The 15,979-nt window shown below is 43.5% G+C and overlaps 1 pseudogene; it reads right to left on the bottom strand.

Annotated features, from left to right (window-relative positions):
- Positions 1 to 252: 252 nt before the first annotated feature.
- On the bottom strand, positions 253 to 371 carry LOC119467244 (annotated as a pseudogene).
- Positions 372 to 15,979: the final 15,608 nt, after the last annotated feature.

Raw genomic sequence — 15,979 nt, 5'->3', positions numbered from 1 at the left:
ACAAAAAGGCTAAGGGAGAATTTGCTTTGTCTATCATTGAGTTGAAACATCGGTCGTTTCTGCCTTTGGACTTGGTCTGAAACTGGAAGTTAACCCCATGGGCTCTCTGGATTCTCAGGCTTCTGGAGTTGGACTGGAACTGTACCATCAGTCCTCCTGTCCTGGGTTTCAGGTTGCTAACCTCAGACCTTCAGAGTTTTCAGCTTCTATAACTGCATGAACCTATTTATTTATTTATTATTATTTTTTAAAAGCCTACAGCACCTAGTAGTCCCAGGCAGTCTCCCATCCAAGTACTAACCAGGCCCGACTCTGCTTAGCTTCCAAGATCAGACGAGATCAGGGGCGTTCAGGGTGGTATGGTGGTATAGACATGAACCAATTTCTTATCTAATCAGTCCATCTCCCTGCACCCTCTGTACCTACCTACATACATATATAGGAACATACACACACATATATATACACACATGTATATATATATATCTCCTATTGGAGACCCCAGACTAAGATAGTGGAAAAATAAACTGGAACATCCAGGTAAAGGAATATTATTCAGCACTAAAAAGAAACAAGCTATCAAGCCACAAAAAGACAGGAAGGAAATTTATATATTCCTAGCCTAAGAAGCCAATCTGAAAAGGATACATGTTGTATGATTCCAGCTCTAGACACACTGGAAAAGAAAAACTAGAGACAGTAAAACGGTCAGTGGTTGCCAGGACTCAGTGAAGAGAAAGGGATGAACAGGCAAAGCACAGAGGATTTTTAGGGCAGTGAAATATTCTGGGTGATACCACAATGGTGGATATGTGTCATTATACATTTGTCCAAACCCATAGGCTGCACCCCAGCATCAGTGAACCCTAATGTAAATGACGGACTTTGAATGGTGATAATGTGACAATGTAGGTTCACTGATTGTAATAAATGCATCACTACGGTGTGGGATGTGGATGGTGGGAAGGCTGTACATGTGTAGAGACAGGGAGCGTGCATGGCAACTCTCCCTATGTTCCACTCAATGCTGCTGTGAATCCAAAAACACTTCTAAAAATTAAGTATTAAAAAATCACATATCTCAGATTGTGTTTCATGGATGAACACAACATGAACATGTAGAATAAAGACTGTGCAACTCTCCACTTGAGCACAGTTTCACTCACCTAATGCTAATCTTGGCCCTGTTGGAGGCTTAAAACTATCATACTGTGTTCATCATGGATTTTTTTATGGCATTAATTTTGATTTTTAAAATATTGCATTGAAATAGTACTTATTTTGATTACAGGGTTTTCTGGTGTTTCCTTAAATTTTGTGCCCATGGCAAATGCCTTATTCACCTCACCATAGTCCTGGTTCTGAGTATGGTAGACGTCACACACAAAATTAATTATAAAATAAGTTAATAAATTATGCATTGCATGAAAGTAACTTTTATAATCTCCAAAGAGAGGTGTGAAACATGATCCACTGGAGGCATAGGAAGAAAAAAACGGGTATAGTGTGTGTGTGTGTGTGTGTGTGTGTGTGTGTGTGTGTGTGTGTATCTATAATAAAATAAGGCTTACTAATATTTAATAGCAGGTTTGACGATATAACCCCTACCTGATCCATATGTCAGCAGGACACATGTCACATTCAGTTTACAAGGTATCTCAAGGGATGGCAGGGACGTGAAGAGGGGTTGACAGTGTTGTTCTAATAGCAAATTATGATGCGTTGCAGATTTCATGTGTAGGTAAAGCAGATTTCTGTATTAGTCTATCCAATTTTAAGATGGTTTGTAAAAAGTGGTTTACATCTATTCTGATAAAGGATGTACTTCAACCTAATTTGTTGGATTCTTTTGTTGAACGATCAGCGCTGGGTAGGAATTCTTTGCATCCACCACTGTCTCACTACCAGATGAGGGAATCAATCAATGTAATAATGGCTTCCATGGGTCATTCTCTCCTGTGGCCATGCCTCTTTGTATGTGATGTTGGTGCTAGTCCTGTCAAGAGATGGGATCTATTTCTCTGCCCCCCTTGAATCTGGGCTGGCCTGTAACTCACTTTGACCAATGGCATATGTCAGAAGTGATAGTGAGCTAGTCCTCTAGAGGCTATTCAGCTTCTACTCTCATGCCTTTGGAAGCCTGAGGTCATCATGCTGTGACAAAGCTTAGCACTGTCTCCTGGGGAAGCATTAACAGAGGTGTCCCCATTGACAGCTGGTACCAACGATCAGACATGAGATTCAGGACAGTCCCAGCACTTTGGGAGGCTGAGGCAGGCAGCTCATGAGGTCAGGAGCTTGAGACCAGCTGGCCAACATGGTGAAACCCTCTCTTTACTAAAAATACAAAAATTAGTTGGGTGTGGTGGTGGGTGCCTGTAATCCCAGCTACTTGGGAGGCTGAGGCAGGAGAATCGTTTGAACCCAGGAGGTGGAGGTTGCAGTAAGCTGATATTGCACCATTGCACTCCAGCCTGGGCAACAGGGTGAGACAATGTCTCAAACAAAACAAAACAAAACAAAAAAACACCTATATTGCCAACCAACAGAGTCATGAAACATAGTAAATCATTGCTTCAAGCCATTGGGTTTGGGGATGCTCAAGTAGCAGCAGATAAGTAAAACAGGTTAAAAATTGAAGCTGGTCTCAGAATTCTTTCACATGTGCAGACTTGTAAAAACAGCTCAAAAAGCATCATGCAGACTTTTCTCTAGACTTGGTGCAGCCCCTGTTCTCTGTCCTCTTGGGCCTACAGAACAGCCCCCTGCGGGGAAGGATCACCAAGTCTTCCAGCTGGATCAGGAAACAGAGTCCTCTGTGAATGGGGTCATTCAGGACCACATGGAGTTCTGTAACTGGGGTACTGCTTTGAAGGTGTTGGACTGCACAGTGGTGGTGCATGGATATGCATTTTAGCCAACTATAGATCTTGAAAACCTTTTCCCAAGGAAAAACCTAAATCTAACATCCATATCCTAATTTAGGAGCCTTCTGGTGCTGATTTAGAGGATGCTATTTGGAGCATTTGCAGAATCTGAAAAATGGACTCCTGTTTAGGATTCCTTACTTCCTAGTTATCTTCCCCTAGAGTAGGGATTCCTGAGTAGGGCTTGTGCTAACTCATAGCAACCAAGGAGATTGACATTAAGTAGCACATACATGTGGATCACTGATTTTATTTGTTTCCTCCCTTTCTCCAGGCACCAGCCTCAAAGGTAAGTGTAACATGGTCCTATACAAGGCTGGTGAGTGGGAAGAGGATAGGAAGCCTCCAAGAGAGACAAGCAGAGCTGGTGATGGATGGAGGATGCCGGGGTCCCACCATGGAGGAACCAGGTGAAAACAAGAAGGCCTTGCCTCCCTTTTGACTTCCACTCAGTGTTTTAATATCAGGTTTCCCAGTGTTCTTCAAGTCATGGCACATGCAAAAAAGGAAAATATTTATAAAATAGCACAAGGAAGACAGAGCCTGCCGGTATTATGGATCACTGAGGGGATCTTGTGGTTTCCCCAGCGTGCCTCAGAGCAACAATGGGATGTTTTGTATATATGTTTTTTTTTTAAGCCCTTCTTCCATAACTTATATATTTAATTAAAGTAAATGAAAGTTGACAGTTTTAATAAAATGTAGGAAAAATTCAATACCCCTTGAGATCACTGGAAACACCCTAGGCAGAGCACAGCCAGGGGTGAATCTCTGCACCCAATCATACTTAACCACAAAAAAAGCTCAGTAGGAATAAGCAGAAGAGTAAAAGGAAGGAGGCAAGTCTAAATCAATGGCAATTTAAAGTTGCATATTTTAGAAACAAAAGATTGCTTTACTACTTCCATAAACTTTATGTTAGACACTAAAGTGTAAGTAGCAACTTCATGGGTTAAATGAGAAGAGTTAAAAGAACTACAATTCCCAACTAAACAGAAATCTCCCAAATTGCCATATTTGCTGTCTCACGCTAGTTGGGTCAAAGTACAATTTAGTCGGCCTGGCGCGGTGGCTCACGCCTGTAATTCCAGCACTTTGGGAGGCCAAGGTGGGTGGATCACAAGGTCATGGGTTCGGGACCAGCCTGACCAACATGGTGAAACCCTGTCTTTAGTAATTTTGTACTAAAAATACAAAAATTAGCTGGGCATGGTGGCATGCACCTGAGTAGCATCCCAGCTACTCAGGAGGCTGAGGCAGGAGAATCATTTGAATCTGAGAGACGGAGTTTGCAGTGAGCCCAGATGGCGCCATTGCACTCCAGCCTAGTGACAGAGTGAGGTTGCATCTCAAAAAAAAAAAAGGTACAATTTAATCACAAGGGTAATGATGGGAACCGCATGTACTGAGTGACTTCTGTGTTCCAGTCTTCCACATCCTACCTCATTCCCTTCAACATATTTCAGCCCACATAGCTGTCCCATCTCTCAGCTTAAAACCAAAAACCAAAACCTAAAACCCAGAACCCCAATCCAAAACCAATCAAAACAAAGTTTTTTTTCAACTCCTCGTCCTTGTCCACACCCCCTCCCACCAGGTACTGCCCCATTTGTTTTCTCATGACATCGGTTCTGTTCAGAATTATTCTACACTAGTTGCCTCCACTTCTTCATTTCCCGGCTTCAATTCAACACATTCGTCAGGCTTTTAATCCCAAGCACACCATGGAAACTGCTCTTGACAAGGTCTGCAAAGCACTCCTTGCCAAATCTGTTGGCCAATTCTTTATGTTCTTCTTGTTCAACCTCTCAGCAGCATTTAGAACAGTGGATGACTCTGTCCTTCTAAAAACACTCTCTTTTCTTGGCTTTGGAGACACCAAACCCTTCCAGCTCACCTCCCACCTCCCCTCCCACCTCCCTGGATTCTGGCTTCTCCTCACTGGCACTCTCCTGTTTCTTTACTACTCTCCAGCCGCACTTGCCTGCTTTCTGTTTCTGAAGCATGCCAAGCTTGTGCCTCCTGCCCAGTGCCTTTGCACAAGCTGTTCCCTCTGTCTGGTTGCCACGTGGAGGTTCTTTCACAAATATCATGATCTCATACAGTCTCTGACCTCATTATCTGAAGTCACATCTCCTGTTGCCTTCTCGTTTTACTTTTTAAAAATTTATTTATTTATTTTTGAGATGGAGTCTCACTCTGTCACCAGGCTGGAGTGCTATGGTGCGATCTCGACTCACTGCAACTTCTGACTCCCTGTTCAAACGATTCTCTTGCCTCAGCCTCCCAAGTAGCTGGGATTACAGGCAGGCACCACCATGCCCAGCTAATTTTTGTATTTGTAGTAGAGACAAGGTTTCACCATGTTTGCCAGGATGGTCTAGATCTCCTGACCTTGTGATCTGCCTGTCTCAGCCTCCAAAAGTGCTGGAATTACAGGCGTGAGCCACCACACCCAGCCATTTTATTTTTTTCACACATGCGTTTCTGTCTTAAATCCTTATTTGTGGACTTGCTCACTGTTTGTTGTCTTCCTCAAGAATGCAAACTCCTTGAGAGCAAAAGCAATGTCTGTGGCTACCTGAAGGTGGCCGCTATGACAGCCAGCCTCCAGCCTGGCCTCCGGCTATCCTTGCCTTCTGCTAGTCATGCCCTCCCACAGTCCTTCCTAACTTGCGTCGGGGCTAATCTGTGTAAGCAATAGAATACTAATCAAGTGACGGCTTTGGACTTTCTGCCTTCGCCTCTTGGATGGCTTCCTTTTAGGGAAGCCAGTGGCCATTTTGTGAGGTCACTCAAGCAGCCTTCAGTGGAGAGGAACTCAGGCCTTTGCTGGTAGGCAGCACCAATTTTCTGGCCATGTCAGTGAGCCATCTTAGAAGCAGAGCCTTTAGGCCCAAACGAGCCTTTCTTTGACTATAGCCTGCCAATATCCAGATTGACAAAACTCAAATTTCTGGATCCTATTCTCAGAGTTTTGGATTCAGCTGGACTGGGGTGGAGGTCTAAGAATTTGCCAATATCCCAAGCCAAACCAGAACTTCCAGCCACAGGTGTCCCGAATTCCTGATCCACAGAAACCATGAGAGATAATAAGTGAGTATTGTTGCTTTAAGCCACTGCGTTTTTTTGGTGGTTTGTTATGCAGCATTAGATATTCACAGAAATGAATATCTAATTCATTATTCACTTGAAAAGGATGCTCAAACTAGAAAATGAATTCCTGCATGTCACTTCATATTTGACTTCAACATGAATCCACATAAACCCATCAGCCTATCAGGAAGTATTTGTTGAGCACAAGCCATGTGGCAAACACTGTGCTAAGCTGGAAATAAAAAGCTGTACAAGGTATGGCTCCTGCTCTCAAATAGCTCTTGATATTGTTTCTAAGACAAGACAATAGCTATTTGGGAGAGAAATATGAACGTGTGAAAAGTTAACGACATGAAATAGAAATTTAAGGGATGATGATTTCAGAGGAAGGCAAGAGACCTTAGAGTTTGGTTAGCACAAAAGTTTTTACTGTAGAGATGAACATGGACCTATATGAAAACACAGATCTAGAATATTTGTGGTTCTCAAACTTTAGAATGCATCAGAACACCTGGAGAGTGTGTTAAAACTCAGATTTCTGGACCTTATTCCCAGAGTTTCTGATTCGGTTGGACAGGGGTGGAGGTCTAAGAATTTGCATTTTTTGTTTGGTTTTGTTTTTTTGAGACGGAGTCTCACTCTGTCACCCAGACTGGAGTGCAGTGGTGCAATCTTGGCTCACTGCAACCTCTGCCTCCTGGGTTCAGGCGATTCTCCTGCCTCAGCCTCCCAAGTAGCTAGGATTACAGGCACCTGCCACCTCACCAGGCTAATTTTTGTATTTTTAGTTTAGAGACGGGATTTCACCATGTTGGCCAGGCTGGTCTCAAATGCCTGACCTCTTGATCCAACTGCTTCGGTCTCCCAAAGTGCTAGGATTATAGGCGTGAGCCACCGCGCCCGGCCAAGAATTTGCATTTGTAACAAGCTTCCAGATGATACTGATGATGCTGGTCCAAAGGCTACCCTTTGAGAAAGCACACTCCTCCAGATGCCTGCCACTCAATGTGGTTCACACACCAGCAGCAGCAATGTCTCTTGGAACCTCGTGAGAAATGTAGACTCTCAGGCCCCACCTCATTCCTACTAAATCAGATTCTGTAAGTTAACAAGGTCCGCAGGTGGCTCTTATACAGAAGGAAGATTGAGAGACCCCTGCTGCAGAGGGTAGGCAGGCTATGCTCCCTTTAGCAAGCTGGGCAAGAGCTGGATTTGCTGGGCACATCTGAGTTCAGGTATGGCTTATGTATATGTGAGAAGTTTTCTCAATGGTCACCCCATTTGGGTTTCATTGATTTTCTCAGGCAGACCTTTTTTTTGTTTTGTTTTATAACTCATTGATTTTTATGGCAGACTGAGTCCTCCTCCTCAGTTCTCTGCAGGTAATTTCAATTCATTTTGATTCGCTTCCTCACAGGCTTGGCATTTCTCCACTGGCACTTGGCAGTACCACTAATTGTACTTGCTTGTGAGTGACTGGATATGATACAACCGTAGAAATCTGCAAAAGGTCAGGGGGCTACTGCCTTGTGCAAAAGCAGAAAGGCCGGCATGCCTTTTGGAAAGCCAGGGAATTTGAACCTGGGCCAGGTTCAGGAGTCCAGTCATGTTCATGCTTTTCAGCAAGTGAAAAGCAGGTGATAAAATGAACACGGCTGTGGCAATGCTTTGAACACAACTGAAAAATTCTATGCTTGCTCAAGGCGAATGGGCTATTTTCCACTGGTGATTATGAGACAGATTTGGTGACATCGGCTGCTCTAATGTTCAGCCCAAGGAATTTTATCTTGTGCCTTTTGTGCTCAGATGAAGGCCAAGCCACTCCCAGGAACAGAGGAGGCCGTTGGGTCTGCTCTGTCATGTCGGGACACAGGGAAAGCCCCGTTCCTCGCATCTCCCCATCTAAAAATTTCCTTGCTTTCTTCTCTGCTTTGTGAGTTTTGAAATTTTATCACGTCAATTGAAATCACATGTTAGCCACACTCTTCGGGGGTAAGAAGCTGCTAATTTTCCCCCTTTCATTCAACTGCCATTCAGCAAACATTTTCTGTCTTTAGACAGAAAAAGATTATGAAGACAATGTCTTTCTTCAAGGGAGAGGAAACACACTTTCAAAAACTGCAAATTAGTGTGCTATTTGTTCTATAAATATTGCTAAATTTATACAATCATTCAGTTCTCTTAGGCAGAGGTTCCCAAACTTTTCTCTGTTCACGGTACCCAGTGATGTTTTCATGGCACTCCAAGCCTAAAGAGAAATATCTATACTTCTGCTTTTTTGTTTTGCTTTGTTTTTTGAGACAGAGAGACAGAATCTTGCTCTGTCACCCACACTAGAGAGCAGTGGTGAGATCTCAGCTCACTGCAACCTCTGCCTCTTGGGTTCAAGCAATTCTCCTACCTCAGCCTCCTGAGTAACTGGGACTACAGGTGCATACCACCACGCCTGGCTAATTTTTGTATTTTTAGTAGAGACAGGGTTTCACCATGTTGGCCAGGCTGGTCTCGAACTCCTGGCCTCAAGTGATCCTCCTCCCTCAACCTCTCAAAGTGCTGGGATTACAAGCCTGAAACACTGCGCCTGGCCCAGTTTTGCTTATTAAGTAGTTAGGTTAAAACAACTTAATAATACCTGTGAAACTGTCAACTAGTTGAGGCTAGCAGTTTGTACGTCTGGCTGTTGTTAAGTACATCTGTGTTTCTCTTGAGAATTTAAAATATCTCATGGTATCTCTGTGAGTTTGCTAGGGAGCCACAGGGAACCATGAGGTCTTATGTAAATACTGAAAAAATATGCAACTCAAAAAATCGTGGCGCCGTGTATCAGTACGTTTTCATGCTACTGATAAAGACATACCTGAGACTGGGCAATTTATAAAAGAAAGAGGTTTAGCTGGACTTACAGTTCCACGTAGGTGGGGAAGCCTCATGATCATGGTAGAAGGCAAGGAGGGGCAAGTCCTGTCTTACGTGGATGGTAGCAGGCAAAGAGAGAATGAGGAAGACGCAGAAGTGGAAACCCTGATAAAACCAACAGATCTCATGAGACCTACTCACTACCATGAGAACAGTATAGGGGAAACACCCTCCATGATTCAGTTATCTCCCACGGGGTCCCTCCCACAACATGTGGGACTTATGGGAGTACAATTCAAGATGAAATTTGGGTGGGCACACTGCCAAATCATATCAAGCCACATATTGCTCAGTCTCCTCAAGGACTCAAATTTATCCAAGTGCATTCCAATGAACAAATGTTAAAAATGAAGTCTATTTTTTTCTGATGTTATTTAGATCCTTTATCCTATTATCTATTTCTATTATCTGTATTATTATTATTGAGATGGAATCTTGCTCTGTTGCCCAGGCTTGTGTGCAGTGGCACCATCTTGGCTCACTGTAACCTCCACCTCCCATGTTCAAGCAATTCTCCTGCCTCAGCCTCCTGAGTAGCTGTTATTACAGGTGTGTGCCACCACGCCCAGTTAATTTTTGTGTTTTTAGCAGAGACAGGGTTTCACTATGTTGGTCAGGCTGGTTTTGAACTCCTGACTTCGTGATCTGCCCGCCTCAGCCTCCCAAAGTGCTGGGATTACAGGCATGAGCCACTGCACCCGGCCTAATTCAATTATTATTATTATTTTTAACCCATTTTAAGGTTTCTGATACTGTAAATAGTTTTGTTGGTTTCGAATTATTTTTGTCATAAATTTATTTGTTATATACATACAGTAAAAAGAGCACGTGTGCTTTGAGCAAGTGTCTTCTTGCTGGGTTTGACACAGGTACACACTATTTATGTGTGAGCCGGATAATTTTTTGTTGTAGGGGACTGTCCTGTGCAATACAGGATGTTCAGCAGCCTCTCTGGCCTCTACCCTCTGGGTAACAGCAACATGCCCACCCAGTTGTGACAACCAAAAATGTCTTCAAACACTGCCAAATGTCTCCTGGGGCAAAATCACCCCCAGTTGAGAAGCCCTGGTCTATACCGTGTAACCACCACCCTCAGGTTGCCAGATTTAGCAAATTAAAAATATAAGATGGCCAGTTACATTTGATGTCAGATAAACAACAAATAGTTTTTTGTATTAGTGTGTTCCGAATATTTAACTGGGCATCCTGAATCTTATCTGGCATGCCTACACCACCCAGATCAAGATAGAGAACATTTCCAGAGCCACAGAGGGCTCCTTCTCCATCAATCAATACCCTCACCCGAGGGCAACCACCATTTTGAAAGAAGTCAACTTTTATGTTCTTGTGAAATCCACAGCAACACTTCCCAACAACCCCTTTCTCTGTTGCTCAGCTTTTTTTCTCCCCCGAAAGGCCTCAAAGCCTCTTCCGTGCTAAACTTCAAGAATCTCTTGGACCCGACCCCTGAACCTTTTCCGTTTCCCTCTGCCTCCTCACTCCCTGTGACCCATTCACCTCCTTGTTTTGCTTTCTGCCCTGCTGATTCTCTTCACAGAAATGAGAAACTGAGAGCCAGCCCCACAAGCAGTTATCATTCCACATTGGGTCCTTGTAGCATCTCCTCCACTTCAGTCCCTTGAGGCCTTTCTCCTGGCATCTAACTATGGGGTGAGACTGAAGGATAAGGACTCAGGATCCGTGGTTCTGGAAACAGGAGCAGATCGCAAGCCTCCTCTGCGTTGGCGTCTCTCTACCACACACTCTCGTTGCATAACATTTACGCGCACCCTGAATTACCTTGTTTTTCTGTTCATACAAAAGCGTCATGTCAGTCACATTGTAGAGGTAATTAAAGGAACAATTTGAGTAGGGCTGAATTTGCAGAAATCAAGTGAATGTTGCTGAGAGTCGCTGTCAGGAACTAGGTAAGGCTTTGATATCGAAAGTAAGCCACGACCTTTGCTTGCGTGAGTGTGAGTCAAGGAAGTTTCTAGAGAAGATAATGCTTGAACGAAGATTTTGGCCTCAGATTTTGCTAAGTAGTTGTGACTGACAGAGTGTGTTCTAGATTAAGCAAGTTTAGAAGAAAGGTGATCATGTTGGTCTGAGTTCTGGGACAAGAAGATGGAGGAAGCAGGATTGATGTCTGAGCAGAGATGGGTTGAATGAGGTGAGGATCCAGGAGGAGTGAAGCTGGGGACTTCAGCATTTTCTGTGGATCACAGGGAATCGTCATTTTAGACAGTTCACCCTAGCAGTTCTGTGGAGAGGGAAGAGTCAGTTATGAGATTTGTAATTTAGGTCAAGCGGCCAGTCATTCACCTTAGTGTGTTTTCTTTTGTTTTTGAGACAGAGTCTCGCTTTGTCTCCAGGCGCCAGGCTGGAGTTCAGTGGCACTATCTTGGCTCACTGCAACCTCTACCTCCTGGGTTCTCCTTAGCCTCCCAAGTAGCTGGGACTACAGGTGCGTGCCACCACACCCAGCTAATTTTTGTATTTTTTAGTAGAGATGGCATTTCACCATGTTGGCCAGGATGGTCTCGATGTCTTGACCTTGTGATCTGCCTGCCTCCGCCTCCCAAAGTGCTGGGATTACAGCTTAGTGTGAATTTCTATGCACCCATTGCTTCTGTCCAAAGCTCTAGATAGCATTAGCAGTAAGGAGAGAGGGTTTTACTGAGGCAGGCAGAAGGCTGTAGGACATTTCCAGGGAGTGGATGTTTGAGGGAGGTCAGTCTTGGTGGAGGGATGTGCCTTACTGTAGAGGAGCTGTCTCCAGTGGTTTTCTGTGACTGAACCCATAAAGTTGGGACAGGGAGGCACGTGGGGGATTAAAGAAAGAGCAGAAAAGACAAAGGTGGACCACGTGGTAAGTCTGCCTGGGGTAGGTATCAGTCACATGAATGCATATGCCAGTAGGGGATTGTCAAGTGCTCTCAGAAGCCAGGGTTACAGGTGTGACATGTCCAGAGCATTTGTTCTTGTATTTATCCACATGTCCAAGAATGAGTACGAGATTAAGAGAACAAATAGTTTGAAGATTAAGTAATCGCACATTCTGTCGTGGCCGTCCCTGTAGTGCCTCGTCTGATCAGTTTAGTAGAAGCAAGAGACAGTAGTTTACAACTGCAGAGCATGAAAGCTGCTCTTCTAGAAAGGTCTGAGCTCCTGGTAGAGGAATAATGAGCTCACAGGCTGGAAAGGTCACAAAGCGAAGTTAACCCATAGCGTGGAAAACTAAAAAATGACTTGTTACATCCCTTGTCACAGGTCTAATTTGTTTAAAATCAAATCCATCTGTTCATTTCACACCCTTTGTTCTACTTCCTTGCTGCAATCCACAGTGGATTACTCCATTACTTTAAAACTGGCTGCACTTACAATAAGCTAATAACTTATTTTGTGGTTAACTACGTCAGGATATTCTGGAACACAATCAACATTCACTCTTTCTCTCTCTCTCTGTCTCTCTCTCTACCCCTCTGAAGAAAGAACTTCTTATTGCAGCACGTTGACCAGGAAAATCCTTTAGGTCTCAAAACATCCTGGTTACAGGCTCTGGTTACAGAGGCAGGTAGGAGAAGAGGTTTCTGTCCTCTCTAGCCCTTCCTCCCACTACTCAGATAACCTGCTGCAAATGCTTATTTGTCCCCCACGGGCCATACATTACAAAAGACTTCTTGGCTCAATTGATTCCATTTATGATCTCCAAATCTTAATTTCAAATGAAGCTTGCTCCTTTTCGGGAAAGAATTATCTTCTATGTAATAAACCAGAGTCCCCTGAGGCATTCATTTGAGATGCATCAATTCTCTTAAGGTCTCCTAACCCATTAAAATATGTACAGTATTTCTGGTTAACTAATGGATCACTGGAAACAATGGGATTGCATGCAAGATATAATTCAAAGAAATGCACTTGGGGTTGTTGGCCAATCCGTTCATAGAAACATTTGCTGATTGGGAAAATAGTTAATTTTTTTTGGCTTAATCTTTTGCCAGACCACATAAACTAGTGAAGGTTGTTATTTTTGATTTGTTGGATCCAATTCTGAAGACAGAGCAGCAATGGAATTTGTGATTTTGTCACTGCTCCTGATGAAGAAATGACTGGCTGACATTTAAACACAGTTGGAATTGTACAATCCGTGGATATTGCCATTTACTTTTTCTTGTTGAGTGCAAGTTATGGCTAGATATTCACTCCTGCCTTGTTCTGAAGGGCCAAACAGTTTGGAAATATATATTTATGAAATTGGATATTAAAATGGCAAGTGATTTAAGCTGAGGAGTGGGTGTTGAAAGATCCCAGCACACACACTTATAGTAATTTTACATTTTTCATTACTGAGGTAATTAAAAAATTCCTTAGGGCTGAATTATAGTAAAATTGTATGTATCCTTATACTTAGCATAAACTAATTTTCTTTCCCACTGGACAGTGTTAATTTAAGTAGGAAATACTTTTCATTCTATCTCATTTATTCACATCATGAAAAATTGCAAACCATGCTAATTTTATTTAACATCATTTCTTTCTAAATATTCGTAGATTTAGTAATTGATATTCACTTAGTATTAAAGAGTAAGCATAACTGAAATTTTTTTTTTGTCTCATCATGACTTATATAAGTTAATTCCTAGTTCTTAGGTACCCTCAGGAAGATATAGAGTCTGTACTTCTTTTTTTTGAGATGGAGTCTTGCTCTGTTGCCCTGGCTGGAGTGCAGTGGCACCATAACAGCTCACTACAACCTCTACCTCCCTGGTTCAAGCAGTTCTCCTGCCTCAGCCTTCTGAGTAGCTGGGATTACAGGTGCACACCACTATGCCTGGCTAATTTTTGTATTTTTAGTAGAGACAGGGTTTCACCATGTTAGTCAGGTTGGTGTCGAACTCCTGATCTCAGGTGATCCACCCGCCTCAGACTCCCGAAGTGCTGGGATTAAAGGCATGAGGCACTGCACCTGCCCACTTCTTGTTATCTAAGTTTAGGAAGGTCATGAAAATGTGCTCACGAGTTTCTCTTTTAATTTTGAGATTGAGGAATACATGGAATGCTATGTGATCTTGGACAAGTCCTTTACTTGTCTTTATCTCTGAAGGAAATTTAATGAGCCAAATTCTCTCTCTGACCTAATTCCTGCTCTTGAAGTAGCAAGCAAAACACTCAGAGACGCCCTTTGACTCTTTCAAGCCAAAAGGGTGCCCTTTTGTGTAGTATTGTTCCAGTGGTATTAACTACAGGGTTAACGCTTCTGTTACTTATAGAAAGAAGTAGCGCAGAATCTAATTCAAAACCATTTTATCTAGAAATGACAAGAAGGAACTGAGTGCATCTATTCATGGAGCAAGAATATTCTTTTTTTTTGAGACAGAGTCTCGCTCTGTCACCAGGCTGGAGTGCAGTGGCGCAATCTCAGTTCACTGCAACCTCCACCTCCTGGGTTCAAGCGATTCTCCTGCTTCAGCCCCCCGAGTACCTGGGACCACAGGTGCCCGCCACCATGCCCTGCTAATTTTTGTAGTTTTAGTACAGATGGCATTTCACCATGTTGGCCAGGCTGGTTTCCAACTCCCGACCTCGTGATCTGCCCACCTTGGCCTCCCAAGGGGAATTACAAGCGTGAGCCACTGCGCCCGGCCAGAGCAAGAATATTCTATAATGCCTCACCCATTTGGAAATTATGCCCAAGAGGCATGCAATGCCAGAGAAAGGGAAGAGGGAGAACAAAGAAAAAACACCATACCTCGTTCTTAGGCTGATTCCATGTGATATCTGAGAACTTGGGGAAGCTTTGCACCTCTTATATTAAGGGTAGCTTAAGCAGGGGGAGCAGAGCATCCATTGCCAACCTGGGAGATGGAGGAGGAGGATAAAGAAGAGAATAGGAACAGGATGAGAAAGGGGAAGAGTAGAAGAAGGAGTAGAGGAAGGATGAGCTTTCTGTAAGTATACCCTGTATAAGGTGCTCTGCCAGTGCTGGTCATAATGGCTGAGGTTAGTAAGCACTACCTTCTTCATAAGCACTGCTGCCATGGTGCTTCATAAGCGCTACTTCCTGTAATCCACCTGCACTGTAACAGATAAGGAAACAAAGTCCCAACTGGTTCACTTGGCTAAATGCCCTTAGCTGGTAAGATTTAAAGTGGGGCTTTAAACTGAGGGCTTATTCCTATGCTTTTTCTGCAATGTGTCATTGCCACTCTTTTTTTTTTTTTTTTTTTTAAATGGAGTCTTGCTTTGTAGCCCAGCTGGAGTGCAGTGGTGCAATCTCGGCTCACTGCAACCTCCTCTGCCCAGGTTCAGGGGATTCCCCAGCCTCAGCCTCCCGAGTAGCTGGGACTACAGGCACCCACCACCACGCCTGGCTAATTTTTTTGTATTTTAGTAGAGACAGGGTTTCACCATGTTGGCCAGGATGGTCTCAATCTCCTGGCCTTGGGATCCGCCCGCCTCAGCCTCCCAAAGTGCTGGGATTACAGGCATGAGCCACCTCACTCAGCCCGTCATTGCCATTCTTAGAGATTTGTTATGAGGTGTACATTTGGTGTCTGTTCCATTCCTCTTACCCCAAACCTATCCTGGGAGTTTTCAACCTAGCTATGTGGCAAAATCCACCATGCAGATGCCAGGAGTCTTTCCCAAGACCTGTTCAATTGGAACCTCCTCAAGTTGGGGGCAAATGGATAGTGACTGGTTTATACCAGGAAGTATTAACATTTTAGCTAAGGATCTCTTCATTAGTCAATCAGTGTTTCTGGAGGATTATTAGGGGCCTAGCTCTGGACACTTTGAGATTAAAAAACATTTTGTCTTCAAGACTCATGATCATCAAAATAAGTTTTCAGGTTAGGAATAAGTATGGATAATGAAGCGTCAGATCCCACAATCAGCAAGTGGAAGGGATGGTTTGGAGCAAAGATCTTGCTGCTTTTCTATTGCTTGGGCAAACCTCCCCTGCCTCTCTTTCACACCAGCAAGCCATGGTACTCTGCTTAAATCAACTCTACAAATCTCAAGGTTTGAAAATTTTC

Source organism: Cebus imitator, unplaced genomic scaffold, assembly GCF_001604975.1.
Source record: "Cebus imitator isolate Cc_AM_T3 unplaced genomic scaffold, Cebus_imitator-1.0 Scaffold269, whole genome shotgun sequence".
Classification (NCBI taxonomy): domain Eukaryota; kingdom Metazoa; phylum Chordata; class Mammalia; order Primates; family Cebidae; genus Cebus; species Cebus imitator.
The sequence above is the reverse complement of the archived record's forward strand: the minus strand, read 5'-3'. Positions and strand labels throughout refer to the sequence as shown.